At 36.3% G+C, this 27,415-nt stretch overlaps 1 protein-coding gene across 12 annotated transcripts in view; it reads left to right on the top strand.

The window, feature by feature from the left end:
• Positions 1–27,415, top strand: part of GRIK2 (glutamate ionotropic receptor kainate type subunit 2) — a 1,225,242-nt gene that overhangs the window by 303,676 nt on the left and 894,151 nt on the right. For 10 of the 12 annotated variants that reach the window (XM_077162495.1, XM_077162496.1, XM_077162509.1 and 7 more), the window contains one exon: positions 8,734–8,820. The exons of the other annotated variants lie outside the window; for them this stretch is intronic. The gene's annotated coding sequence lies outside the window, so the exon portion shown is untranslated. The remainder of the gene's footprint in view (positions 1–8,733; positions 8,821–27,415) is intronic. 12 annotated transcript variants of the gene reach the window in all.

A 27,415-nucleotide genomic window follows, 5' to 3' on the forward strand; every position in this document is an offset into this window, starting at 1 on the left:
ATGCCAGTTTAGGTGAATGAAATTAATACATTTTGCAATTTAAAAATTGGTTCTTCAGGGTTGAAAATAATTGTTTAATTTGGAAGAGGCAAATTAAGGGAAAAAAAATCTATGCTTAAACTACAAGATTATTTCCTCTGAGATGTACCGATGGTGAATATTATTCCTTAAACCCCCCAGAATCAATCTCCCATTTTTTCAATTTTATAATTTTGTTTGAACTGAATTTTCAAAATACTAGCACTGCTATGCTTATACTACTAGCTAATATTTACTTAACCCTTATGCAATAGAAGCTATTCAAAGCACTTTGTATTCATGAACTAAGTTAATCTCCAACCATTCTCCAGGTAGATATTATCAGTATCTTCAATTTTGTAGATGAGGAAACTGGGGCATCATAGGATTAGGAAATTTGCTTAAGATCATAGGGTCATGGGTAGTGAGGCCAGGAATCAATTCCAGTAAGTCTGACTCCAAGGACACATTCTTAAACATTTCACATTCTGCCTCCTGATACTAAGGGGTAGAATTATGTTCCAACAAAAATTAATTGGGAGTTTTTTGGGGGAGGAGGGAGTGAGGAGAGAGGGAGTTTTGTATACTGTTTTTGTTCATCTATGATTCTGATTTATTTCATTTGTATGCATAAATAAAAACAAAGTGAACCAGACACACAAAAAATAAGATATGTAATTCTGGGAATACTCAGATCTGCAATATTTAGAAGAGGTAATGTGTTTAAAAGTTAACTTCTATCTGAAAATAGCTGCAAAGTTGTCACCTTCACATTGTATGTGTGTGTGTGTTATAAATAACTAGAAGAGCCAAATTTTCATTATTTCAGGAGGACATTTTTTTTTTTTTTTGGCGTGGGTAGGCACTGGGAATCGAACCCTGGTCTCCAGCATGGCAGGCAAGAACTCTCCCACTGTACTGCCAGTGCCCACCCCGGACTAGCTTTTTAAAAAGGATATATATATATCCATGAAATTAGTCTTATTAAAACAACCAACATGAACACAATAAACAGCTTTTAGTATCTTATCCTTCTAAAGCATTTAGCTCAAATCTCAATTGATATGGCATTTTTATTAAAAATGTCTCAATGCTTTGTTTTCATGGTCAAGTAGATGACTAATTTTTCAAGGTTTATTTTCATCCTGGAGTCTATTTAAGGAAAATATATTTGTTAAAATTTAAAGAATGTTTGCAGTAGAAGAGATTCTGATTGCTTCGTCCCTATGTCCCCTTTTAAAAACATAATTTTGAATAGCAGATGGTTAGGCCCAGATAGCATAATGTTTAGTTCATTCCTTTATCATTACTCATAGCTTGAGATTCTGAAAACCTGAATTCAAGGAAGAAAGGAAGATAATCAATTTATAGTAAACTTTGCTTCACATATTTCCGTTTATGTGAATAGGTTTAACCATGTCTTTATACTGTTGAGATACATTTTACATCTATTCTAGGCATCTGAAATGTGTTGGATCAGGTTCTTGGCCTATCCTCAAACTTCTGCTTACTTGCCAAACTCACTTGACTTCCGAGGAATGCTCTAAGCTTAATTTAAAAAGCAAAAATGAAGCGATGGTTTCATTCAAAAATGGAAATAAAGAAATATTTAAAATTTCTTCTGATTTTATCAGTAATACTTATTATAAAAACACCATGCAAAGATTTTCTTGGCATGTTGAGTGTTGACGTGGGAGAAGTTGATAACATTGCTTTCATATTGTACCATGATATACAGAATATACCCATTCAGAATGGAGGCAAAGTATCATTTTTTAATGACATATGTAAAAGCTCACCTCATCTGTTAATCTTTTCTCCAACAGAGAAAACATTCATTTTTGACTTAATGCTTCTCACATATGAAACAAACAAACCAACCCAAAGCAAAATCAACAAACACTGAAATCCATGCTATCACAAGTATGGTTTTAAATTTGGGGTGGCAGTGTCCTTAGGTTTATTGTATAATTATCAGCTTGCCTTCATATTCCTTCATATAAATATTTGACTTAATTTGTTTTCTCTTATAAGCTTCCACAATGAGGGATTACATTTCTTTTGCTTTTTTTTTTTTTTTTTACATGGGCAGGCACCAGGAATCGAACCCCGGGTCCTTGGGCATGGCAGGCAAGCATTCTTACCTGCTGAGCCACCGTGGCCCACCCTCTTTTGCTTTTTAACATAACGTTATTCATTTATCATAAGTAATATTTTAGGAAGATGATAAATTTGAGCAACACAATTATTTTAAATAATTCAGAGAGTTAAAAGTGTTTGAAATTTGTCAGTGAAAAAAATTATTTGTGGAGGCTCTTGGTTCAAGATGATGTGTTGAATGTCTATTTCCATCTCTCTTCTCCACAATCCTATGAAGTTACATAAAATGAACACTTCAAAAAATGTATGAAGTGATAACTATGCTGCAAGAAAGAATGAAGGTCATCAATATGTCAGGAATTTTGGAGACTTCATGGATGATATGGAGAAACATTAGAGAAAACCAATAGTTAAAAGGAAAGTTATGAATATTTTTTCCCCAAATGAGCCCTGGAGAAATTCCAATCTAGAATCAATGCATACAAAGAGGGGAATTGGGCCATAGATAACTAGGGTAATGAAAAATTGCTGAGTTCTTCTTATTCCTTCTTCCCTCTCTTCCTCTCTCTCACCTTTCCTTCCTTCCTTCATTCCATTTAACAAAAATTTATTAATAACTTATCACGTGCTAGACACTATGAATTACGTTTTTAAAGTGTTGACTTTGAGCTGTCTTCAAGACGTCTAATAGCATGCACTTTCTTGATAGTCTTCTTCAAATCGACCCTTCCCAGTCCTTTCACATTTCATTAATTGGTTTCATAATTCCCCCCAGATCTTCATGACAAAAAACTAGGGTCCTTTTTGATTCTTCTCCTTTTTTTCATAATCTCCCATGAAGTCCACAAGTTCAATCTTAAAACATATCTAATCTGACATTTTACTATAATTACCTCTACCCCCTTGTATTAGACCACTCCAATAGTTTTCTAACTGGTCTTCCTGTTTTACCATCTGTTCTCCAGACAAGTGTCAGAATCTTCCTTTAAAATACACATCAGATCCTTTTATTCCATAGCACAAACCCATTTCTAGTGACCCATCACACTGACTACAAGGTTCTATAGGCTCTTGACCTGTTTCTCTCAAACCCATCTCCACCCTGCTCCCCTCACTTCACTTTTGCATGCTGGTGGTCTTTTTTCCCTGATCATGTCAATTTAATAATGCCTCAGAATCTGCGTTAGTTTCTGAGCTGTTAAAACAAATGCCATATGATGGTTTGGCTTAACAACTGGAATTTATTGGCTCACAGTTTTTGAGGCTGGAAGGCATGCTTTCTCTCAGGATTGGTGTCTTTTGGCTAGCCAGTCATCTTTGGTGTTTCTTGTCTTTTTGTTACATGGAAATTCACATGGTGGCATCTTCTTTTTCTTTCTGGGTTTCATTGATTTACAGCTTCTGTCTGTTCCTTATGGCTTATTTCTGTCCATATCCGATTTCCTATGCTTATAAGGACTTCAACCATATTGGATTAAGGCCTACCTCATATAGTTTGGGCTCACCTACACTAATAACATCTTCAAAGGTCCTATTTACAAATGGATTCACACCCACAGGACTAGGGATTGGGATCTAAACATGTCTTTTGTGGAGGGCATGATTCAGTCACCAACAGGGACTTAACATTCATGTTTCCTCTGCCTAAAATATTTTTACTTTTGACTTTTGCAGTGTTCTTTCCATCACAGCTCCCAGGTCACAACTCAAACATCAATTCCTGTGAGAGGCCTTCTGTACGAAGGTCTAATGAGAGCCTCAGCTGATCCCAAGGCAGGTTCTGAAACTAGGATGGCCCCTGAGAGTTGTCCCAAGTTGGGCCACAGCAAATACTTAATGGATATGGTCTAAGAAGGTGTACGAGTTTTTACAGTGGTGCTTTCTCCAACTAAGGCAACCCCTCAAGGGGCTGAGAACTGAAAGGCTGTCAGTGGGAAGCATGTCACAATTAGGGTAACAAGTCCTTCTTTGAAGGGGATTTGGGCAGCACACCACAGTGTCTACCACAAAGACCCTGCTAGAAACAGCTACATTTCAAATAAGTATATATATATTATCCCCAGAGGAATTTGTACCCATAAGTCAAGAAAAAGCTTCAATGAAAGAGGAAAAGTCGTCAGAGACCAGAAATAAATAAAAAAACTTATTTACTGAAGTAAAAAAATGCAGCAAATGAATTGAGAAAGAGAAAAACTGTGTGGAAAAATTCTTCTAGAATATGGAGCAAAGGAATAAGGAGATGAGACGTAAGAAAAGCTAAATAACATGAATGAAAGATTTAAGAGGTGCAATCTTATTCTAACGTGAGGTCTAGAAGCAGTTAACATTATCATGAGAGAAGTAGATATTAATGAACAAATAGAAAAAAAACACATCCAGGATCAAGGAAAAAAAAACTTTTTTAAGTGGAAAGGGTCTATTAAGTTTTAAATGTGTTTAATAGAAAGAAAAAACAAAACAGATAGCCATACCTAGATACAATCTGGTGAAATTTAAGTACCCTCAGGACAAAGAAAATTCTAAAATCTCTAGGAGATAAAGAAACAAAAATCAATTAGATTAAATTACTAATAAAATAATAACATTTTCATGCAGGTGGTGCATTTCAGAGTGCTCTTGGGAATACCTGTGAGGAGAGAGTAAAGCAGAATTGGAAAGGGGTGGATGTTGAAATGCAATGTAGTTTCAACAAAGAATTCCAATGATCCCATGGAGATCTCAGGAGCTCGGATGGACTTTCAGACCTGTCCTGACTGAAAGCAGTGGTGCCAGGCCTTTATGCCCTGATACTGACTAATCACTGAATATAGATGGCCCCAGGAGAGTATAAGCTTAGGTAATGCAACTCTCTTTGGTTAGGGGTAGTACCTGTAGCAGGACAAAGCTGTGAGTCATTGTCAGTCAACACTCCTGGCAACTGGGGGAATGAGTGGCCTTGTCCTGAATGGGGAATCTAGGTGAAATCCTCCATCATCCACTACGGCACTTTATGGGAATGTCTGTGATGTTCCCTTAGTAGCCAGGTAGTGTCTCTCCCCCAGTGGCTATGTAGATTATCACTGTGGATCTGTTCCTCTACTAGGGCACTTGTCTGGGTGCGATCCAGGAAACTGTGGCCAGAGACTTGAACTTACAGCATTATGAGAGTGAAAGGACAACTCACAGTCCTGCAGAGATAGCAAGTGTCATAAGTGGTGAAAACTCAGGGTTTTTATGCTTAGTCAACCCTGATATGTAATGTAATTCATGAACATTTGACTCTACTACCACTTCCCATCTGGTTTTAGCATTTGCAAATACATAAATTAGTTTTCCTTCTCTGGTCACAGGTATTTCTTACAGTGCTTATAAAATGCTGATAATTGTGGCCAGAATTGATTCTTAGTTGTAATTCATACACACAATTACTCTACAATAGATAAATCTTTACTAGGCTACATGTAAATGATATATATGTCTAATTTCAGAGAAAGATTTTTTTTCTCACCAAAATCATCCTTCAGAAAAGACACTTGAGTTGCCTTTTAAAACCTACTAAACTTTTCAAACCTCTCATATTGTAGGATGTTCCTTCAGTTATCCTGCTTCAAACAAAAAAATACTGTTTGGGGAAGATATACTAGTTGAAACAATTTCAATCAATGCCAGTTACTTGTTTGTCAAGATTACCTAATATAATCAGTAACAGGGTTGCATAGAAATTTAATACAGATTTAGTTATTTCTGCACATATGCCTTCACAAATCAAAGTAATGGAAACTGTTTACAAACAATTTTTAAAATATCAATTTAAACAGTAAGGCAATAAGTTATCATTTTATGAAAAATAGAAATAAATGTCTATTGCAGTGGTTCTCAGACTTTAGTATCCACAGCAGCTTCTGTAAGGCTTGTTAAATAAGAATTACTAGGCTGCACTCCCAGAGTTTTCTGGTTCATAGACTGGGAGCCTGACAATTTCCATTTTTAACAAATGTCCAGGTGATTTTGATGCTGCTGGTCCAGAAACCATACTTTGATAACCTCTGATCTATTTGTTAAATAAAAACAATCATAAAAATTATTCTAGTATTTTATAAATGGGTTCTTATGGCTTGAGATCTACAGAAATGACATCTCAAACAATTAAATGGATTTAACGATGAAGGATTTTGGAAAGCTATGTTTGGTAGATTGAATTATATACTCCAATATAGATACTGTCTTTTATCTCAATTTGCCTTCCTGTGGGAGATCCCATTGTATAGGATCTCTTGAAGATACTATTTTTAGCTAAGGTGCTGCTCAACTGAATGAATTACTGGAGGCCTTATAAGGGTAAAGAAAACAGAAGCCAGAGGAAGAGAAAACCACAGGAAGGAGCCAGAACTCAGAAGTCAATAGAACGAGGAAGAGAAAAGAGAGGATGTGGCTGTATTAGTTAGGGTTCTTTAGAGAAACAGAACCAACAGGGAACACTTGCAAATATAAAATTTATGAAAGTGTCTCACGTGACCGTAGGAATGCAGAGTCCAAAATCCACAGGGCAGGCTGCGAAGCTGATGACTCCAATGGATGGCCTGGATGAACTCCACAGGAGAGGCTCACCAGCCAAAGCAGGAATGGAACCTGTCTCCTCTGAGTCCTCCTTAAAAGGCTTCCCATGATTGGATTTAGCATCACTAATTGCAGAAGACACTCCCCTTTGACTGATTACAAATGGAATCAGCTGTGGATGTAGCTGACGTGATCATGACCTAATCCTATGAAATGTCCTCATTGCAACAGACAGGCCAGCACTTGCCCAATCAGATGAACAAGTACCACAACTTGGCCAAGTTGACACCTGTCCCTAACCATGACAGTGGCCTTGTGACATAAAGTAGGAATATAAGCTAGAGTACCCCAAGCATCACAGGAAGCCAACATTACAGACTTTGGAGAGAAAGCATCCCTCTGCTGATGTCTCAGTTTTGGACTTCTCCTAGCCTCAAAATTGTGAGCCAATACATTTCCATTGTTTAAACCAACCTGTTGGGCAACATTTGTTACAGCAGCCTGACAAAGGAAGATACTATGTTAGAAGGCTCCAAAATTAGTTCTAGTAATTATGAAGATACTGATTCCCAACATATATGAAGGGAGTGAAGGGAGTTCCAGAGAATTACCTGCTGGGGGATGAAAAAACATAAATTTTCTTTAGCGGATGTATGGTAGAAATTACCTAGATCTTGAATGTGGGACTATAACTTTGGCGTGGACAAAAGATTAGAACTCAAGGCAGAAGTTGGTTTTTAATTTCAGGTTCAAGAACTCCCTGAAATTGCATGCAATATTTTGCATGTTTTTGCATATGGGAATTAATGGAATAGATTTAATCAATTATTAAGAGAATCCATGATCCAGCAAAATTTAGAATCATTTTATTAATTTGACTCAAGGCTCTGTTCACAAGCATCAATGCTTTCCTTTGTACTTTCCTCTTAAAAATATTTACTGTAATAAATATTGAACGTGCTATTTAGATGATTTTCTGTTTTTTTTTTAATTTGGTCATAGTTCATAATTAATTTTTTGGTTCCACATCCATAATTCCTCTTGGTCTAGGTTTTATGAAACAATTATCTTTTACACTTTATTCCTTAGTTCTTGTTTTTTTCATTGACTTTCATGATTTTATGTTATATTTCTGTATTTCTTTAAGCTTCCTCAGATGATTTCTGGAAATAGTTGAAATATAGATAATAAAATAATGAATGAGTACTGATTGAGGTACATGGGTGAGGATCTGATCCTTCATAAATATTTTGAATTTTTTTTTCTTAGCTTTTCTACTGAATTCAGTACCAGATGGAGAAAAGATAAGCCAATATAGTTTTGCATTTATCCTGTAGGTAGTTAATAAGAAATATTATTTACTGTGTGTAGAATATGCTTTTGCATACATGCATAATTAAATAAATTAAATCTGCAAGGGATTGGTGCTGTTTAGTAACTGTGATACAAAGAAAGGACTATGTGACTCTCTCTCAGTCACATGGTGACATACTGTTTGAGATGGGAGTTGATGTAATGATGCTGCCATCACAGCTGGTTCAAATCTTTTTAAATCTCAACATTTCCATCAGGTCTCTATGTGATTTAAAGCAAGTCTGCTCTTCTGGATCACAAATGCTTATAAAATTAAAGTTAGCTATGTATTACATAAAAATTAGTTATATAATTTTGAATAAGCTTGGATAAGTAGTCCTTTCTTTCATGTATAGTGATACCATATTTTAGCAATTTTAATTCTTTGAAATTGGAATTGTCATCCAATTAATGGCATGTCATAATTTAATATCATAGTCCAATTATCAATGAGGTTTATACTTTTCTTAGTAGTATATAAAAAAATGATGTTTCTCGCAATGGATGGTGCCTTAGAATCAGTGAAGTACAGTAGAATGAAAGCTGCCAATTAGCCAAACACAAAATTAGTAGCCAAGTTCTGGGTGTGGTGATTTTGAACGCTCACTCCTTTGCCAGATTGCCATGTACCATTTAGCTCCTTTGGGTCTTAATGTCTTAAAAATTAAGCAGTTTGGCAACTTTATCTCTAATATTCCTTCTCATACTAATATTCGATTATTCTAGAGGATGATGATGATGATGATGATGATGATGATGATGATGATGAACCTGACACTATAATTGAGGAAGAGAAGATACACCAGAAACTTAGTAGGTAGCAAATTATGGCTATCTTGTCTCTCTATCAAAATATTTTCCCTGCTTTTTTTCACAAATGATAGGAGGCTGCTTAAGTTTTTAAGTGCAGTTATTGACCTGCATATTTATGTGACACAAGGAATAATTTCCATATACAATGACTAAGAATGGCAACAAAGAGGGCAGATACCTCAGTTTAATAAAAATAAAATATCACAGCATGCTGTTACATCCATGAAGTTAAGTGTGCATATTACCTCAATTATATATTGAATAACTGTGAGAGACTAGCTAAATTTCAAAATCTCTCTTAAATGAAATTTAGCTATCATTATTCCTGCTTTCTCTTCCCATGAATTAGTATAATTTTGGTTAGATTCTTGATGATCTTTGGAACTATATCTAAGTTTAATATGTAAAAAGAATAACTTTAATATTCCCAAGGAATCTGCTGAAATAAACTGTGTATATATAGGATCAGGCCTATCTTTTTTCTTCTGTCTACCACTTGTCATCAATCTTTTGCAAGCAGTATGTGAAAATGGAAGCTGTCATCCAGACATCAGCATTTTCTTCTGAGCTTTGAGGCAACACATTTCCATTTGCTTCTTTTAAGCACTGAGCTTCACCATGTACTTTTTTTTTTTTAAAGTCATAAGTTTACAGAAAAATTGCTCAGAAAATATAGCGTTCCCATATACCCCCAGTACTCACAGATAATTTCCCCTATTATTAACAATATGCATTAGTGTGGTACCTTTGTTATAATTGATGAAATAATATTATGATAATTATGCTATTAGTATAGCCCATAGTTTATATTAGGTTTCACTGTTTGTATTGTATACTCTTATGTTTATTTTAAGAGTTATATTCTAATAACATCCACACAACGTAAATTAGCCCCTTTAACCACATTCACATATATAATTCACTGCTGTTAATTACATTCACCCCAAACAAACTCTGCACCCATTTAAGATTTTTTTGCATAGGCAGGCACCAGGAATCGAACCCAGGTCTCCAGCATGGCAGGCGAGAACTCTGCCTGCTGAGGCACTGTAGCCCACCCTGCACCCACTGAGTTTTAACACCTTATCCACACCTGCCCCTGATAAACTATATTCTAGTTTCTGACTCATACTTTTCTAATTATTTCATATTAATGAACTCTTTTTTTATCCTTTTGTGTCTGGCTTATTTTACTCAACATCTTCAAGGTTCATATATGTTGATGCATGCTCATTCCTTCTTCCATTGTATTCATATATACTACATATTAGTTATCTGTTCACCTGTTGATGGGCACTAGGGTTGCTTCCATACTTGGTAATTGTGAATAATGCCTCTATAAACATCAGTGTGCCGATATCTGGGTCGCTGTCTTCAATTCTTTGGGGTAGATATCTAGAAGTAGGACTGTTGAGTAATAAAGCAATTCTATAGTTAACTATTTGAGGAACTGTCAAACTGTTTCCCACAGTGGTTGCACCATTTTACATTCCCACCAACTTGAATTAGTGTTCTTATTCTCTAGATACTCTCAAGTACTTATTATTTTCTGTTTTTTAATAGTAGTCATTCTAGTGGGTATGAAATGGTATCTAATGATTTTAATTTGCATTTCTCCAATGGCTAATGATATTGAGCATCTTTTCATGTATTTTCTGGCCGTTTGTTTGATGGGGTTTCAAGGGGGTCTCCCCAGGACCAGGTAAAAGCTCTGAGTCTCTTTTGTCTGAATGCTCAAAGAAATGCTATGCTCATTCATTATCTCAATTTTTTAAAGTAAAAATCAGGTCTCATTAATTGTTCACTATGGACATCTGCCATGGCAGTCTCATCTGTCTTGGATGGGTGTGTCCCTCTTTTTTTTTCTAGTCAATAGGCTGGGGCTTAAAGTCTTTAGTGATTCCAGCCCATTGCCTCTTTTTTTTCTCTGAGGATGAGATGGCAAATCAGGTTCCGTATTAAAGAATCTCAGTAACTAATCTGCTCCTTTTCTCTTGTCACCTTTACCTGGGTGGACATCAAAATTATCTACCCACTGTACCATTCTTATTTTCCCTTATTTCCTCAATATTGTCATCCTTTTTACCCCAGGTGTGGGGATGGCCCCTCTCCCGTGAACTATAGTGGGGCCCTGGTGGAAATATACATTTAGTACAGAGACCAGGAGGGTTCCAAAATTGATTTCTTGGCAATGCCTGCTAATTGCCTTATATACTGGGGAGGTTACTAATAATTCTCACCCAGTGTTCACACCCTTAGCAACCAGACAGCTGCCTCCTCTTCCTCCTGCTGAAAAAATTCTTAAGTATGGTGTATATTTCTAGTCTTATAAAATTTTTGGTTTTGGTTTTACTCTCCTCCCTGTCCGGGTTGTTTGACCTTGTAGGTAATTGCTGGAAAAATTTGGTAATAGTGGGGGGCTCCTCTGCCCTTTCATATTCCACCTCCTCTTTCTTCAGTATGTCCCAATTTATCTCAGAGGGAATACGGTACTCAGCCAAGGATCAGACCCTCTATAACCCATAGGGTGGGGTGGGGGGGGAACAAAAAAACAACACTAGCAGAATGGCAGCAATAGAGGAGGTACTTGCTTTGGCAGCATTTACTGTTGCAGGGTGCCATGGAGAACTTGGGTGCTTTCAAAAATTCTTCCTTCTGGTCGTAGCTGTAAATGTCTTCCCATCATGAAAATATATAGACATGAAGACCCTATGGCAAATGAAGTAATTCCTATAAAATACTGAGGATGTAGGCTACTATTTATGTGCCAATTCAAGGTAATAGGCACAATTCAAAGTAATGCCCTCTACCCCAGTTCTACTCATGAACACAGTGAGTCCCAGTGCTGGGCCACCCTACTGGGTGGTAGGTCATGCTTAGGGAGAGGTTTATACTTCTCCTTAGAGCCTAATAGTCTGTATCCCACTTTGTAGGGTAGTGGTAGAGCACTACAGCCTTGGGTAGCTGGTCTGGGAGCGATGCTCAACAGCATTGCCAAGACTTCGCAACTCTATAGCACACAGTCCCCACCACTACAGAAGCTCCAGGTCACTGCAACAGTCTACCTGACTTAAGGGGTAGCATGCCCTCAAATAGTGGCCTAGAGTTGTGGCAATTTAGGGAGAGTCCCCAAAGCACAGCTGGCAACATCAGTACAAAGTAGCACAGAGCAGTACAATTGAACACCTGCAAGCTGTGGAGCCTTCCCGAATGGTGCTAGCTACTTGGGACAGCATGATAGTAAGAAAGAACAACATAAAGCATTCTTACCTGGCCAGTATCAGTCAACGCTAAATCATCCTGCATATCCTACTGCTTTTTTTTTTCTCTTCCTACTGTTTTTGAGGCTTTCTTTTCTTGATTCGGCATTTTCCTAGTTACTGTAACACTAATTGTTTTGCAGAATTTTGAGGAAGATGGCTCTGTCCATTTGTGTTAGTTGTTAAAAGATCCTGTAGGGGAACAGTACCCTGGAGTGTTTTATAGCCATCTTGGTCAACTAGAAGACGATCTGTCTTCTTTTGATAATTGGAACTTGCCTTTATCTGTATCTGTTACTCCAGTCAGTACATGGATTTGCTCATTTCACTTGTCTTCCATATCTTTTAAAAGACTTAGGAATGGTTGCCTTCAAAAATACTTTCTTTGGGTCATAGATGTATATGCTTCCCATCATGAAAATATGTAGGCATGAAGATTCTATGGCAGCTGAAATAGTTTCCATAAAATACTGAGGATGCAGTCTACTATTTATGCACCAATTCAAGGTAATAGAAGTACAACTAAACTAGCAGTACTACCTTTCTGATGTTGTGCCTTGGAATTGAGAACAGTTTGTTAAGTAATGCATGTGCAGCAAAAATTTGTACAGGGATTATGAAAAATGTGCCCTCTGAGCTTTTTATCCTACTGATGAATGTGATCCAATTAAACTGTTAAAATGACTTAAATGAAGTTGAATGTCATTTGTTGTTTGTCATAGTATTCAGAGAAAAAATAGCATTATGAACTCTTGAACAACTCTTAATTCTTTATAACCTATGACAGCTCTGGATGACTGGCAATAAGCGTTTGGCTTTTCTGGAAAATATGGACTATTAAGATCTAATGTCATGTGTGAATGAGGATACAAAAAAGTGTTTCTTCCTTTCTTTCTTATATTCTTGGAGTTAGCTAGAAAATTTCAAAGAAATGAGAACTTAAGACTGACTGATTTCAGCTGTTATTGTCTCCTTTGCTATGACCTAATTTAGGACATTTTAGATCACGTATAATTGATAAACTAAAGTGATCTTGACCCTGTTGATATCTAGTGGGTCAAAATAATTTTCATTGAGGAGAAAAGACTCAAGCTACAAAATTGCTACTTGCAATTAAAAACATATATGTATTTAAATTGCAGAATATAGTATTCATAGATTAGAAAAGAGTACAGTGATATAAAAATCATGAAATATTATTGAGAATAAGTATTATCTACTATCATATTATTAGATGAGTGCAATTCAACACAGTTTAGTGAGCATAAAGGCAGACTTATTTTCTTTATTAATCATTTGTTCACTGATCCAATAAATATTTACTGAGAACCTCTTATGTTTAAGATGTTAGAATGTGTCATTTGAATGCTTAAAATAATGATTATTTAGTTTAGTTTAGTTTTGTTTTCTAACTGGATTACCTTTCATTAAATTATGTTGTCTGATAATTTCCCAAGAAATTTCCCCTCAAATGGGAGGAGGTAAAAGCAGGTTAAGTTCTTATCTGATTCTGGTTATTTTGGAGAGCAATGAGCAGCAGCTGACAGAAGGAGGACACCATGTCTTCAGCAATGCTCTGGGAGGACAGGGCCAGAGGATACATGTGATACTTATCTCAGATAATTGTAGCAGACACTGAAGTAGTTTTTCAAATAGAGTTGGGTCTACTATAAGTAATTGACATTGTCAGGGCATGTGCCCTGGAGCCTTGAAATATTATATTTCCCAAAGTAAGCTTTTGTCTTACGTATTGCACAATAACTATTTGTCAAGCAAATAAAATTTTAGACAGCATTAAATTTAGAGCTTTTGTTGTTACAAACGATTCTCAAAATTTCATGAGAACATAGGGGTGTGTGGGTTGGATCCTGGGAGAACTGCATATGTTCCCTATCTGCTATCACAGGAAAGGAATTGTAACTGCTATGAACTTGAAACTGACTCTTTAAATTGTAAAATGTAAGTCATGTTCTATTACACAACCAGGTAAAATGCACATTGTCCCTGTGCTGGTTTTAAAGGGTATATGTCCCCTAGAAAAGCCATGTTTTCATCAAAATCCCATTTCATAAAGGTAGAATAATCCCTATTCAATATTGTATGTTTGAAACTGTAATCAGATCATCTCCCTGGAGATGTGATTTAATCAAGAGTGGTTGTTAAACTGGATTAGGTGATGACGTGTCTCCACCCATTTGGGTGGGTCTTGGTAAGTTTCTGGAGCCCTATAAAAGAGGAAATATTTTGGAGAATGAAGGGGATTCAGAGAGAGCAGAGAATGCTGCAGCACCATGAAGCAGAGAGTTCATCAGCCAGCGTTTTGGAGATGAAGAAGGAAGACCCCTCCCAGGGAGCTTCATGAAACAGAAAGCCAGAAGAGAAAGCTAGCAGATGAAGCTGTGCTTGCCATGTGCCCTTCCAGCTGAGGGAGAAAAACCGTGACTGTGTTCACCATGTGCCTTCTCGGATGAGAGAGAGACCCTGAACTTCATTGGCCTCCTTGAACCAAAGTATCTTTCCCTAGATACCTTTGACTGGACATTTCTATAGACTTGCTTTAATTGGGACATTATCTTGGCCTTTGAACTGTAAACTAGCAACTTATTAAATCCCCCATTTTAAAAGCCATTCCGTTTCTGGTGTATTGCATTCAGGCAGCTAGCAAACTAGAACAGTCCCCATTAAGAAAGACAATTAAAAAACAACAAAGAAAACCATGAGTACTTTGACAACCCTCAATTGATGATGCATTTTAGTTTTGTAACCTGAACCCAGCTGAGGTTGGTCCTTTTCATTTGCTTATGTTGACACTTGCCATTACTTTGTGTTTCTTTACATATTTTATACTCTGCTTCAATCATATAATAATGTGGTGAAGGACTACTATGGTATTAATCTTTGAAATTATTTCAATTATTTGAAATAGATGCCATAACAATGCCTAAAACACTGTTTGGCACATTGTGAACACTCATTTTCTTGTTGACTAAATGAATAATGGTTCTCTTTTTTTTTCCTCCCTGGTATATTCCCAGGGATGCTGTCGGCCTCTTTGGCCCCCTCTATCCTGCCCCATCAATATATCTTCTCTTTCCTACTTTGGAATTTCCTGGAGAGGCAGAACACCAATCATGAGTGTCTTTGGGATGGGCAGAGTTGGTTTAAACCTTTGGATAATCACACAAATATGCCATTGTGCTCTTTTTCTTAATTAGCTTGGGACTCTATTGTTTATTTATAAAGTAATTTTGTAAAAAGGCACTTCAATAGTGGGAAACCAATGTTTTCTATTTTCAGGAAAAAATTAATTTCTGTCTTTATTATTATGGTATAAGCAATGGAGTATTAGCTGAATTTGGTTTCCTGGGTTAAATACAAATTTTGTTAAAGTCAAACATAATTATAAAAATTTACTATTTCTCTTAATACTAGGATCAAGGGTGTTATTTAACTTTTAAACCTACTTAAATATTTACTTTAAATGACTATTTTACTATGCCCATTATCCAAAGTGATATTAGCAAAAAATAAGTCTTTTATCCATATGCATGTTTCACTTCCATATTCATTATATGGTGTGCCTGAGAAAAACTGTGAGGGTTAAGTTCATTTGTTAACTTGGCTAGGTTATGGTGTCCAGTTGTGGTCAATCAAGCACTGGCCTGATAGCCACTGTGGGGCTATTTCATGGTTTTAAATCTGCCCAAATTACCATCCATGTACTTATAGAATGCTTTATCCACCATCATGATATTCCTCACAGCATTGCTTTTTATTAAGGACCCCACTTCCCAGCAAATGAAGTGTAACAATGGGACATGTTCATGGAATTCACTGGTCTTCCCATCCTCCCAATCATCTTGCTGCAGCTGAATTGATGGAATGGTGGAATGGCCATTTGAAGATTCATTTAAAGCACCAACTGTGTGATAATCCCTTGCAGTGCTGGGGCAATATTCTCCAGGAGGCTGGTTTTGCTCTTTGTCAGCATCCACTTTATGTGGCTATTTCTCCCATAGCCAAGATTCATGAGGCCAGGGATCAAGGGGTGGAAATGGGAGTGGCACTACTCCCTATTACCTCTAGTGATCTACTAGAAAACTGTTTGCATCTTGTTCTTGTGACCTTAAGCTCTGCGAGTCTATAGGTCTTAGTTCCAAAAGGAGAAGTGCTTCTACCAGAAGACATAAAAATGATTACATTGAACTGGAAGTTAAGACTGCCACCTATCAACTTTATCTCTGAATCAACAGGGAAAGAAAAGAACAACTACACTACCTAGGGTGATTCATCTTAATTATTAAGAGGTAATAAGACTGTGACTACACAATGGAGGTAAAGAAGGGTTTGCCTGGAAAGCAGGAGATCCCTTAGGGAATCTCTTAGTACTATCATGCCCTGTGATTATAGTCAATGGAAAACTGTATTAACCAGTCCAGGAAGGACTAGCAATGACTCAGACCCTTCAGGAATGAAGATTTGGATCACCCTACCAGGCAAAGAACAAAGATCAGCTTGAGGTAATATTGGTAATATGGAAAGGGTAATAAAAGAAGGTAGTTATAACTACGAGCTACATTGACACGGTCAGTTGCAGAAATGAGGACTGTAATGGTTATAAATATTTCTCTCTTGATTTGTTATGAATATATATATATACATGAAACAAAGATCTTTGTTTTCTTCCCTATCTTATCCCCTTATCATATAATATATGTTGTATTAATTTTATGTCATAGTATTTTAGTTACAGGATATCAAGTTTAGGAGTAGACATTATCCAGGGACTTGCATCTTCTACTGGGGAAAGAGTACATTTCTGAATGTATGGAGGACAGTTGAATTATTTTAGGCAGATGTATGACTATTATTGCTTTTATTTAAAGATTAAGTGTGGTTTAAGGGGATGTTTCTGAGTATGATCTGTGATGTTTTAACTTCATGTGCCAACTCGGTTAGTTTACGGTGTGTCAGGTTGTTTGGTCAAACAAGTACTGGCCTGATTATTACTGTGACACTTATTCATGGATTTAAATTATTAGTCAGTCGATTACATCTATGGCTAATTACATCTATAATCAACAAAGAAGATTACCTTCCACATTCATTCAGTCAGTTGAAGGTCTTAAGGGGACAACTGATGATTTCCACAGACAGAAAGAATTTCTCTTTTTCAGAAACCAAAATCGTAAAGCAGAAAATGCCCAAAGTGCCAGTATTTTCAACAGAACTTTTCATGATATGATCATAACATTCCCAGGACTCTTCATAACTCATGAATGGAAGCTGCTAGAATCTCAAAGAGAATTCTTTGTTGCTGATTTAGTCAGTAAAAGCATGATATAGGATTTCTCATTAAAGAATTTGTGTCAATGTAATATGTACAAGGTAGGATCCAAGTGTCTTACAGCGCAAAGCATGTTACAAAATGGTCTGCATGCTAGAAAAATATTACATATGAAGAAAGCAAAGGTGAAGTGGGAAGAAAAAGGGCTCACATGTTTCTTCCTCTTCTTTTCTTTCCCTTTGGTTTATCAATAGGCAGAGTGTAACTTATGAGAGAAAGTTCACCTCCTCAGAATATGAGCTTACAGCTGCATACATTTCCATCAATTAGAGACTCATTTGTTTAACAAGTACAATACTCCTGGGTAATTATCACCTGGAAGATTTACAAACTTTGCCGCACACAGACAGAATGTGATAAAAAATTTTTAATTTAGATGAAGCAACTGGGGAGGATTTACTAGATTTAGCACTGTTGAGGAGCTTTCTGAATGTTAGCTTTTAGCTTTTGCTTACATGTTCAGTTTAATCAACTCAACAGGTAGAATTTAATTACGTGGGATCCCAAGTATAATGTTTTCCTTTTCATAAAACATAAGCACCTCTAATCCTCCCAAATTATAGACTATTAATTTACTGGACACTCTGTCTAAAATGTGCCACTCTTTTGCTTAATAAATTACAAGCCTATATATGTTATAGGTCATTCCATGCGAGAATCATGGTGGCGGTCGGTTATAAATGCCTACAATTTTTCAGATACTGTGATGAATTAGATAGTGATGGCAAATGCACATGAAATATTTAATTATATAAGTATTTAACTACAGCCACCATAAGATCTATAAAGAGTAGGGACCCATTAATTCACCCATTATTCCATTTAAACTGTAACAGTTACTGCCTTGTTTTTTATTTCATATAAATAAGATGGACTTACATTAAGATGCTTGTAAAGAATCTCAATGTTCTGTTCACCAATTCGAATAATGACTACACTCATGGTACATTTCAGGAAGTATTATTTTAACTCACTGCTGTATAACATTTATGAAATCTCTTGTTTAGAAACTGTATTTAAAAAAGATTCCCTTAAAATATACTATTCATCTTTCTTCAGATACCTTATCCTTGGATGAAATTAGTACCATAGGAAGCTGCCTGTATGGACTGTATACAACTTTTGGACTGTATTTTATTGCTCCCCTTCTGCTATGGCATTTGTACTGACTTGTCATTTTGACACGATGCCATTGACTTACACTGGGGGATGCTACGGGAAATAGTCTGATTAAATACATTGTGTCCCTCAGCATGGTGTCTTCAAGATTTATCCGTGTTGTTGTATGCATCAGAATTTCATTCCTTTTTTTGGTGGAATAATATTCTATTGTATATAAGTAGCACATTTTTCTATTCATTCATCTGCTGGTGGGTACTTGGGTTTCTTACATCTTCTGACAATTGTGATAATGCTGCTGTTCCAGTTTGCTAGCTGCCAGAATGTGATACATCAGAAACTCAACGGCTTTTAAAAAGGGGGATTTAATAAGTTGCAAGTTAATAGTTTTTAGGCCATGGAAATATCCCAATGAAAGTAAGTCTATAGAAATGTCCAAGCGAAGGCATCCAGGGAAAGATACCTTGATTCAAGAAGGCCGATGAAGTTCAGGGTTTCTCTCTCAAGTGAGAAGGCACATGGTGAACATAGTCAGGATTTCTCTCTCAGCTGGAAGGGCACATGCGAACACAGCATCAGCTGTTAGCTTCCTCTCCAGCTCCCTGGGAGGCATTTTCCTTCCTCATCTCCAAAACACTGGCTGATGAACTCTCTGCTTTGTGGTGCTGCAGCATTCTCTGCTCTCTCTGAATCTCCCACCTTTTCAAAAAATGCTTCACCTTTTACCTTTAATTACCTTCCAGTAAGGTAATTAAGACCCACCTGGAGTGGGTAGCGACGCATCTCCATCTAATCAAGTTTAATATCCTCACTTGTTTGAGTCACATCTCCATGGAGATAATCTAATTAAAGTTTCCAACATACAGTATGGAATAGGGATTAGAAGAAAGGACTGTCTTTACAAAATGGGATTAGAATTAAAACATGGCTTTTCTAGGCTACATAAATCTTTTCAAACCAGCACAGCTGCTACGAACATAGGTGTGCACTCTTTGAATCCCTGCTTCATATATAACTAGAAGCAGGGTTACTGGGTCATATGGTAAATCTATACTTTCTGAAGAACTGCCAAACTGCTTTCCATAGTGACTGCACTATTTTAAATTCCCAGCAACAATGTACAAAGATTCCAATTTCTCTATGTCCTCTCCAACACTTGTTATATATATTTTTAATAGTAGCCATTCTGGTGGGTGTGAAATACTATCTCATTATGGTTTTGATTTGCATTTTCTGAATGGCTAATTATGTTGAACATCTTTTATGTGCTTTTTGGCCATTTGTTTATCTTTGGAGAAATGTCTATTCAATTCTTTTGCCGTTTGTTAATTAGTTCTTTATATATTTCCTTATCTAAACCCTGTTCAGACATATGATTTCCAAATATTTTTAACTATTCTGTAAGTTGTCTTTTTCTTTCATGATAGTCTTTTGATGTAAAAAAAGGATAAATCATTTTGTCATTCATTTGTAAGTTAGTTAACTTCCCCCCTTTTGTGTTTTCATTTCCCCCTTGCTTCAATTCTCTTATCTTAGGTTTATCTTATATTGTTGTATGATATATTCATTAGTATGCTGCCTTAAAACATTCTGCAACCAAGAGGGAATAAAAAATAAATCTGATAAATAGGTAAATGATTGCCCTAGGAATATTTGTTAAAAATTCATTCCATTCTGCAGTAATCCATGCTCTTTGCTTTATCATATATGAAATTCTGTACATATATTATGCTTTGTTTCATGGCAGTTTATTTTGTTTTGCTCATTAACAATGCTATATTGACTCAGGTATTGCACTGCTTGAAATTTATCCTAAGAAAATAATTAAAGATGAACACAAATGTGTAACTAAAAATATTTATTGAGTCATTTTTTATAATGGTAAAAATTGGAGCCAATCTAAATATCTAGAGAGAGAGGGTAAATTGAACAAAAATTAAGTGCAGTAATACAATGAACTACTTGTGTAGCAAGATAATCTAGTTTCTTTATTGAAAAGTTCACAATTTTTTTAAGTGGAAATTAGCAAAATATATGTATCTATAATCATATTATATTATGTAAATATGCATTTAACTAAGATGGGTTGTTTAAATGTTTTAGATGAGAATAATGGCTTTTCAGTAGTAAGCAAGACACAATACTAAGTACCTTTCCATAAAGACTAGTAGAATATTTTCTCTCTGTGGACCCCTTCTTCCATGATATTTCCAAGAATATCTATGGTCATTTTTCTCAGGTCCTCACAACCCATCCTATTTTCCTTGTCTTGCTATAAGAGCCAAAACTCAGAAGCTCTCTTTTTAGGCTGAAGGACTGTACAATCACCACTGAATGCCGATTGCACCATCATATGTTACTGTGTTCCTAAGTTTCCAATAAGGTGGGAAGCATGTGTTCCTCCTGGAATTTGTCAGCATGAAAAGATGTGGTGAGAGCCTAGTCTCCTGAGCTCTGTTCACTGCTGGTGCACATTCCTGCCCAGCACAAGTGCTTCCTCAGGGTGTGAGAGTGGAAAGTCCATTATTTAGTGTTCCCCTCTCATACTCCACACCAAGATTGGCTATGCGCCCAATCTGTGGTAGCTGGGTCGAGAGGTTTTCAAATTGTCACAAACTGACCCTAAAATCAGCTCAGCATACTTAGTCCTGATTCAAGTTCCCAACTCTCAGGATAAATAATATTAAGTTTCATGGAAATTACCACTTTGGTACACGTACATACATACCTAAACAAAGACTAGGAACCGTATATGTCAAAGTGATGCTATTGTGTGATTTTTAATCTTAATATTGCTTATTTTTATTTTTAAATTTCTGCATGAACATGCATCCTTTTACATCTGAGTCCATTCATTTCTCCTTAATGTTTATGTAAAAAAAATCTTGTCTGTTTTGAAAACTTTCAAACGTACACAAAAGTGAAAAGCAGAAAGGACTGTGGGAAGAATGGGGAATAGGAAACTGCAGGAATCGGACCCTCCACCAAAACACCATTGAATGGCAAGAACCGTCTCAACCAATTATTATGAAATTCTGCAGTCGAATGGAACACTCTGCAGCACCAAGGGAGGAGTGCTAGGAAGAGGTTTTTAAATTATAGTAAATACTGAGGAGTGTCCTTTCTGCAGTGACTGTAATCCTCCTTCTCCCAGTGTCTTGGTAGGAAGGAGTCCGGACTTCAGCTTGAGGTTCTGGTGCAGCTTGCTGGTGGCAGGGTAGGACATAAATATCTAATCCTCCAAATTCTGGGTATGTGTGGTATACTGATCATTGCTTTTGATTAGCTACTTCAGATAAGTGGGGGATAGCTCTGAAGGCAGCCAGTGTCAAATCCCCCCTTGGGTAATGTTGGCAGAGGAATCTTGAAGACAGTAACTTTTCTCAAAATTATGGAAAACAGTTAGAGAGCTGGATTAACTGGACAAGTGCTGAATCAGGAAAAAAAGTTCAAAAGCCATAGAAGAAGGTAGTGGCACCTGTGCAACCCACCCGTGCACCCGGCCAACTGGTTTTTGATAAGGGGGCAAAGATTAATCAATTGGGAAAGAGAAATTGCTTCAGCAAATAGTGCTGGGAAAACTCAATGTCCATGTGCAAAAGAATGAAGGACTCCTATCTCACATCATATAAGAAAATCAATACAAGATGGATCAAATAACTAAATATAAGAACCATAACTATAAAACTCCTAGAATAAAGAAATAGGGAATCCTCTACAGGAGTTTATGTAGGCAATGGTTTCTTAGGCTTTACAAAGCATAAGCCATAAAAGAAAAAATAGATAAAGAGAACCTCATCAAAATTAAAAGCTTTTGTGCATCAAAGGACTTTATTATCATGATAATAAATGACCCTCCACACAGTGAGAGAAAATATTTGGAAACCGCATGTTTGACAAGGGTTTAATATGCACAGTATATAAAGAAATCCTACAAGTCAATAACAAAAAGACAAGAAATCCAATTTAAAAATGAGCAAAAGACTTGAATAAACATTTCTACAAAGAAGATACACAGGGCGGGCCGCGGTGGCTCAGCGGGCAAGAGTGCTTGCCTGCCATGCCGGAGGACCCCGGTTCGATTCCCGGCCCCAGCCCATGTAAAAAACAAACAAACAAACAAAATATAATAAAATAAGAAAATGTTTAAAGATGTTTCCCTTTCTTCCTCCTTTCCTTCCTTCTATCCTTCCTTCCTTCTCTGTCTTTCTTAAAAAAAAAAAAAAAAAAAAAAAAAAAAAAAAGAAGATACACAAATGGCCAATAAGTACCTGAAAAGATGCTTGACATCATTAGCCATTAAGCCCTTAGGGAAATGCAAATCAAAACCACAATGAGATGCTGTTCTAGTTTGCCAAGGCTGCTAGAATGCGATGCACCTGAAATGAATTGGCTTTTATAAAGGGGACTTATTTAGGGAGATATTTACTAATTTGGGAAGGCGCACAGTGATATCTGCTGGGCCTAACTCCTGGCTTCTGGGTTCAAATGTCTTTCTGCAGGGCAATTCCTTTCTTCATCTCCAAATGTCTGAGTCTGAGCCAGCTCTGAGCTCTGAACTGTGTTGTGCTGAGCTGCTTCTCTGTCTTCTGACCTACCTCTCTTTCTAAGCTTCATTCATTGCAGAAGGCACTCTCCTTAGCCGACTATAGATATAATCACCCATAGAAGATTTTTACATGTCCATGATTTAAGTCCACAGCCACAGAACAACCAGCACCTGGCCAAATCGTCACCTGCACACAGATATCATTTCACATTGACTAGAATGGCTACTATTCAAAAAAATGGAAAGTTAAAAGTGTAAGAGAGGATATGGAAAAACAGGAATATTCATTCATTGTTGGTGGGAATTGTGGAAGACAGGCTGGCATTTCATCAGAAAGTTAATTATAAAATTACCATCTGACCCAGCAGTTCTACCACTAGGTATATAACCAAGAGAACTGGATGCAAGAACTCAAATAGATATTTGCTCCACAATGGTCATACCAACATTTTCACAATTGTCAAAAGATGGAAGCAACCCTAAGTGTCTGTCAATGGAGGATTTAGTAAACAAAATGTGATATATACACACAATGGATTATTACTCAGCCATAAAAAGGAATGAAGTTCTGATACTTTCAATAACATGGATGAACCTTGAAGACATCATGTTGAATGAAATAAGTCAAACAGAAAAGGACAAATATTGTATGATCTCACTTATATGATATAATTAGAATAAGCAAACTCATAGAGCCAGAAACTGGAATATGGTTTACCAGGAGGCCAGGTGGAATTAGGGATTGGGAAGTTAATGCTTTTTAATATAGTTTCTATTTGTTTTGATGGAAAAGGTTTGGTAATTAGTGGTGGTGATTGTAGCACAACTTTGTGAATGCAATTCAGAGCACAGGATTCTATATTTGTATATGGTTAAAAGGTAAATTTAAGACTGCATATATAGAACTAGAATAATTTTTTTTAAAAGCAAACCATAGGAATGTAAAACACAAACAGTGATCTCTAATGTAACCCATGGACTATAATTAATAGTACAATTATAAAAATGTCCTTTTCCAATATTTAAGAAATGCACCACATTCTTAAACATGCAAGACGTTACTAATAGGGTGGTATAGGGGAAGTCTGTATTTTGTGCATGATTTTTTTTTCTGTAAACTTGCAATTTCTCTAATAAAAAAGATATTATTAAATCAGTGCTAGAGGTCAAACTCCTATGCCCCCACCACTCAGAGTCAATAATCATCATTTATTTTCATCCACTTTCATTTGAGTATAATTTCATTATATCGAGCTGGAATATTTTTAAGTAAATCTACAATATCATGTCATTTTTACTTTCATATTCAACTGAAAAAACATTTTAAAATATAACCATTGTGCCTTTATTATACATAATCAAATTTGTAATAATTCCTTAATGTCATCTGGTAGCCAGTCTATTTTCAGATTTTCCTGACTTTCTCAAAGAGACGTTTTTACAGTTGGTTTATTCAAATCAAGAGTCAAGCAAGCTTCACATATTGTATTTGGTTGTTATGTCTTGTAAGTCCCTTTAAGAGTTTATAATAAACTCCTCCATCATTATTTTTATTTGCCATTGATTTGTTAGAAAACAGTGTCATTTGTTCTTTAAAATATCCCACATATAATTTGGTTGATTGCTTCCTTATTGTGTTGTTAAGTTTATTTTTTTTCCATTTATTTTCAATAAACTGATGGTTAGGATATAATTGTTGGATCATGTCTAGTTTGTTGTTTTTTTTTACAAGAATAGTTCATAGGCATTGGGATATATTCTTATTGCATTTTATTGTGAGGAGATAGTGTCTAATTTTTCGTGATTCTCTGACTGTTGGGTTTGTTTTAGCATCTGTTTTAGTTTGTTAGCTTCCAGAATGCAATATACCAGAAATGGAATGACTTTTAAATAGGGGGAATTTACTAAGTTACAAGTTTACAGTTCTAAGGCCATGAAAATGTCCTAATTAAGTCAGGCCCATAGAAATGTCCAATTTAAGGTATCTAAGGAAAGATCCCTTGATTCCAGAAGCCTGATGAAGTTCAGGGTTTCTCTCTCAAATGCAAGGCATGTGGTGAATGTCATGACATCTGCTGGCTTCCTCTCCAGGCCACTTGTTTCATGAAGCTCTCCTGGGGGCATTCTCTTTCTTCATCTCCAAAGGTCACTGGCTGGTGGATTCTCTGCTTCTCATGGCTACATCATTCTGAAACTTTCTCCAAAATGCTTCCTCTTTTAAAGCATTCCAGTAAACTAATCAAGACCCAACTAGAATGGGGAGACACATGTCTCCATCTAATCAAGTCTAATACCCACAATTGATTGGGTCACATCTCCATGGAGATAACCTAATCAAGTTTCCAACCTATAGTACTGAATAGGGATTAGAAGAAACCATTGTGCCCACAAGATTTGTTAGGCTTAAAACATGACTTTTCTAGGGTACATGAATCCTTTCAAACTGGCACAGAATCTTATGCATATATTTCATATTTATCAAAGTACTATGCACATGGGGAAAATATGAAATTGCACAGAGGTCTCCCTTCTCTGTCCTCTGCATTACTTTGCATTTAAATTTGCAGTCCCAAATTTAACTGTTTCCACTTTTATTTTTTCTGGTGTTTTTATCTGGCCCTCCAAATAACAACCTTATATTCTTCTTTATTGATGTATCAATTCTGGACATAAAAATTGTAGCAAGAGATCAATTGATGGGAACTTATTTATACCACCTCATCATCTTATGTTTGCCCTCTTCCTAATATTCTTATATTGTTATTTTTAGTTTATTTATCTCTTGTATTTGTTACTTTAAAATAATTTATTTTACTTATTTTTCTTGTTCTTCCCATTTTAGACAGGATTGATTAACTTTCTACATTGAAAAATGAAGTGACTAGCTTTCCTATTCTTTCCTCTACCTTTCCTTTTTCAATCAAGGTTTATTCATCCTGTACCTTCCCTATCTAAGTGGGAGAAATGTTTCTTGAAATGAATTTTCATTTTTTCTTGAAATGAATTTCATTTTTCAAGAAATGAATTCAGCTGGCTTCAGAAAGGAAACATACTGTCTCTTGTCAGTTTGGGAACATTATGCTTAAGGCTCTAGAACTAGGTAAAAGTGGCAAAGGGAAGGCTGTCTAAGGCAACCTTGTAGACTGAAGCCTTTCTCAGAGTGAAGGCCAACTTCAGGTGTGGCTTCACGCTTAGAATGAGTGGAGAAGTGTGAAGCTCCCAACACTGAAGAGCTCTATCAAAGTTCATGTTGCACATAGACTCAGATAATCCATAGACCTGTCACAAAGTGAGATAGTGGCCACAGTTGACTTGGTTCTTCTAATATTGCTACTGATTTAGGAACTCTTGAATATAAGAGCAGTCCATTCAGGAGTTTGCTGGTTTAGCTACCACCGGGCTTGCTTAAAATTCAATGGGAAAATAATAATTAATTTTTAAAAAGGAATTGAAAAGAATATCTTCACTCTGCAGAGTAGAGAATATTTCTCTAACAATATTAAAATCCAAGATGCCATAGATCTCAAACATATTTCAGTCCTTATATGTATTGTTTTAGCTTGCTAAAGCTGCCAGAATGCAACATACCAGAGATGGATCGGCTTTTAATAAGGGAATTCATTTAGTTAAAAATTTATAGCTCTTCAGAGGAAAGGCAGCTAGCTTTCATGTGAGGTTCTCTGTTACATGGAAGGCACACAGCAATGACTGCTGGCCTTCTGTCTGGGCTTCTGGATTCCAATGGCTTTTCCTGGGGTGATTCCTTTCTGCTGGGCAGAGCTGCAAATGCTAAGATGAGGTACGCTGAGCTTGTGAGGTCTCTTCTGACCTCTCTCTTTTAAGCCTCCAGCTAATTAAGTTAAACCTCACTCATTATGGAAGGCACTCACCCTAGCAACCACTATTGCAATCTGCTTTGGATGAATTTCACCTACTGATGACTTAGGTCCACAGAAACAGACCAAAGGGGAATCATCACCTGGCCAAGTTGACACTGAACTATCACATGTATGAAAAAATCTATAACCATATGTAGAATGTAACATATGACAAGGTTAAAATCCTAATATTTAAGTGATCCTACCACACCCCAAGTAAAAGACAGATTAGAAAGAGAAAAATGAGGATAGAGATAAGCTTAGACAGTGCACATAGAAGGCATGAGATAGTCCTAACGTAGTGAAATTCAGACATTGTTAGATATATACAAAAATGATATGTTCATCCTATCACAAAATTGAATTAGAGAAGAGATTAAAATCTGACTAGAGTAAGGGGAAAACAGCACACAGTTATAATGTTAAGTCAGCAAGTGATGAT

The sequence above is a fragment of the Tamandua tetradactyla genome, chromosome 5, assembly GCF_023851605.1.
Source record: "Tamandua tetradactyla isolate mTamTet1 chromosome 5, mTamTet1.pri, whole genome shotgun sequence".
Classification (NCBI taxonomy): domain Eukaryota; kingdom Metazoa; phylum Chordata; class Mammalia; order Pilosa; family Myrmecophagidae; genus Tamandua; species Tamandua tetradactyla.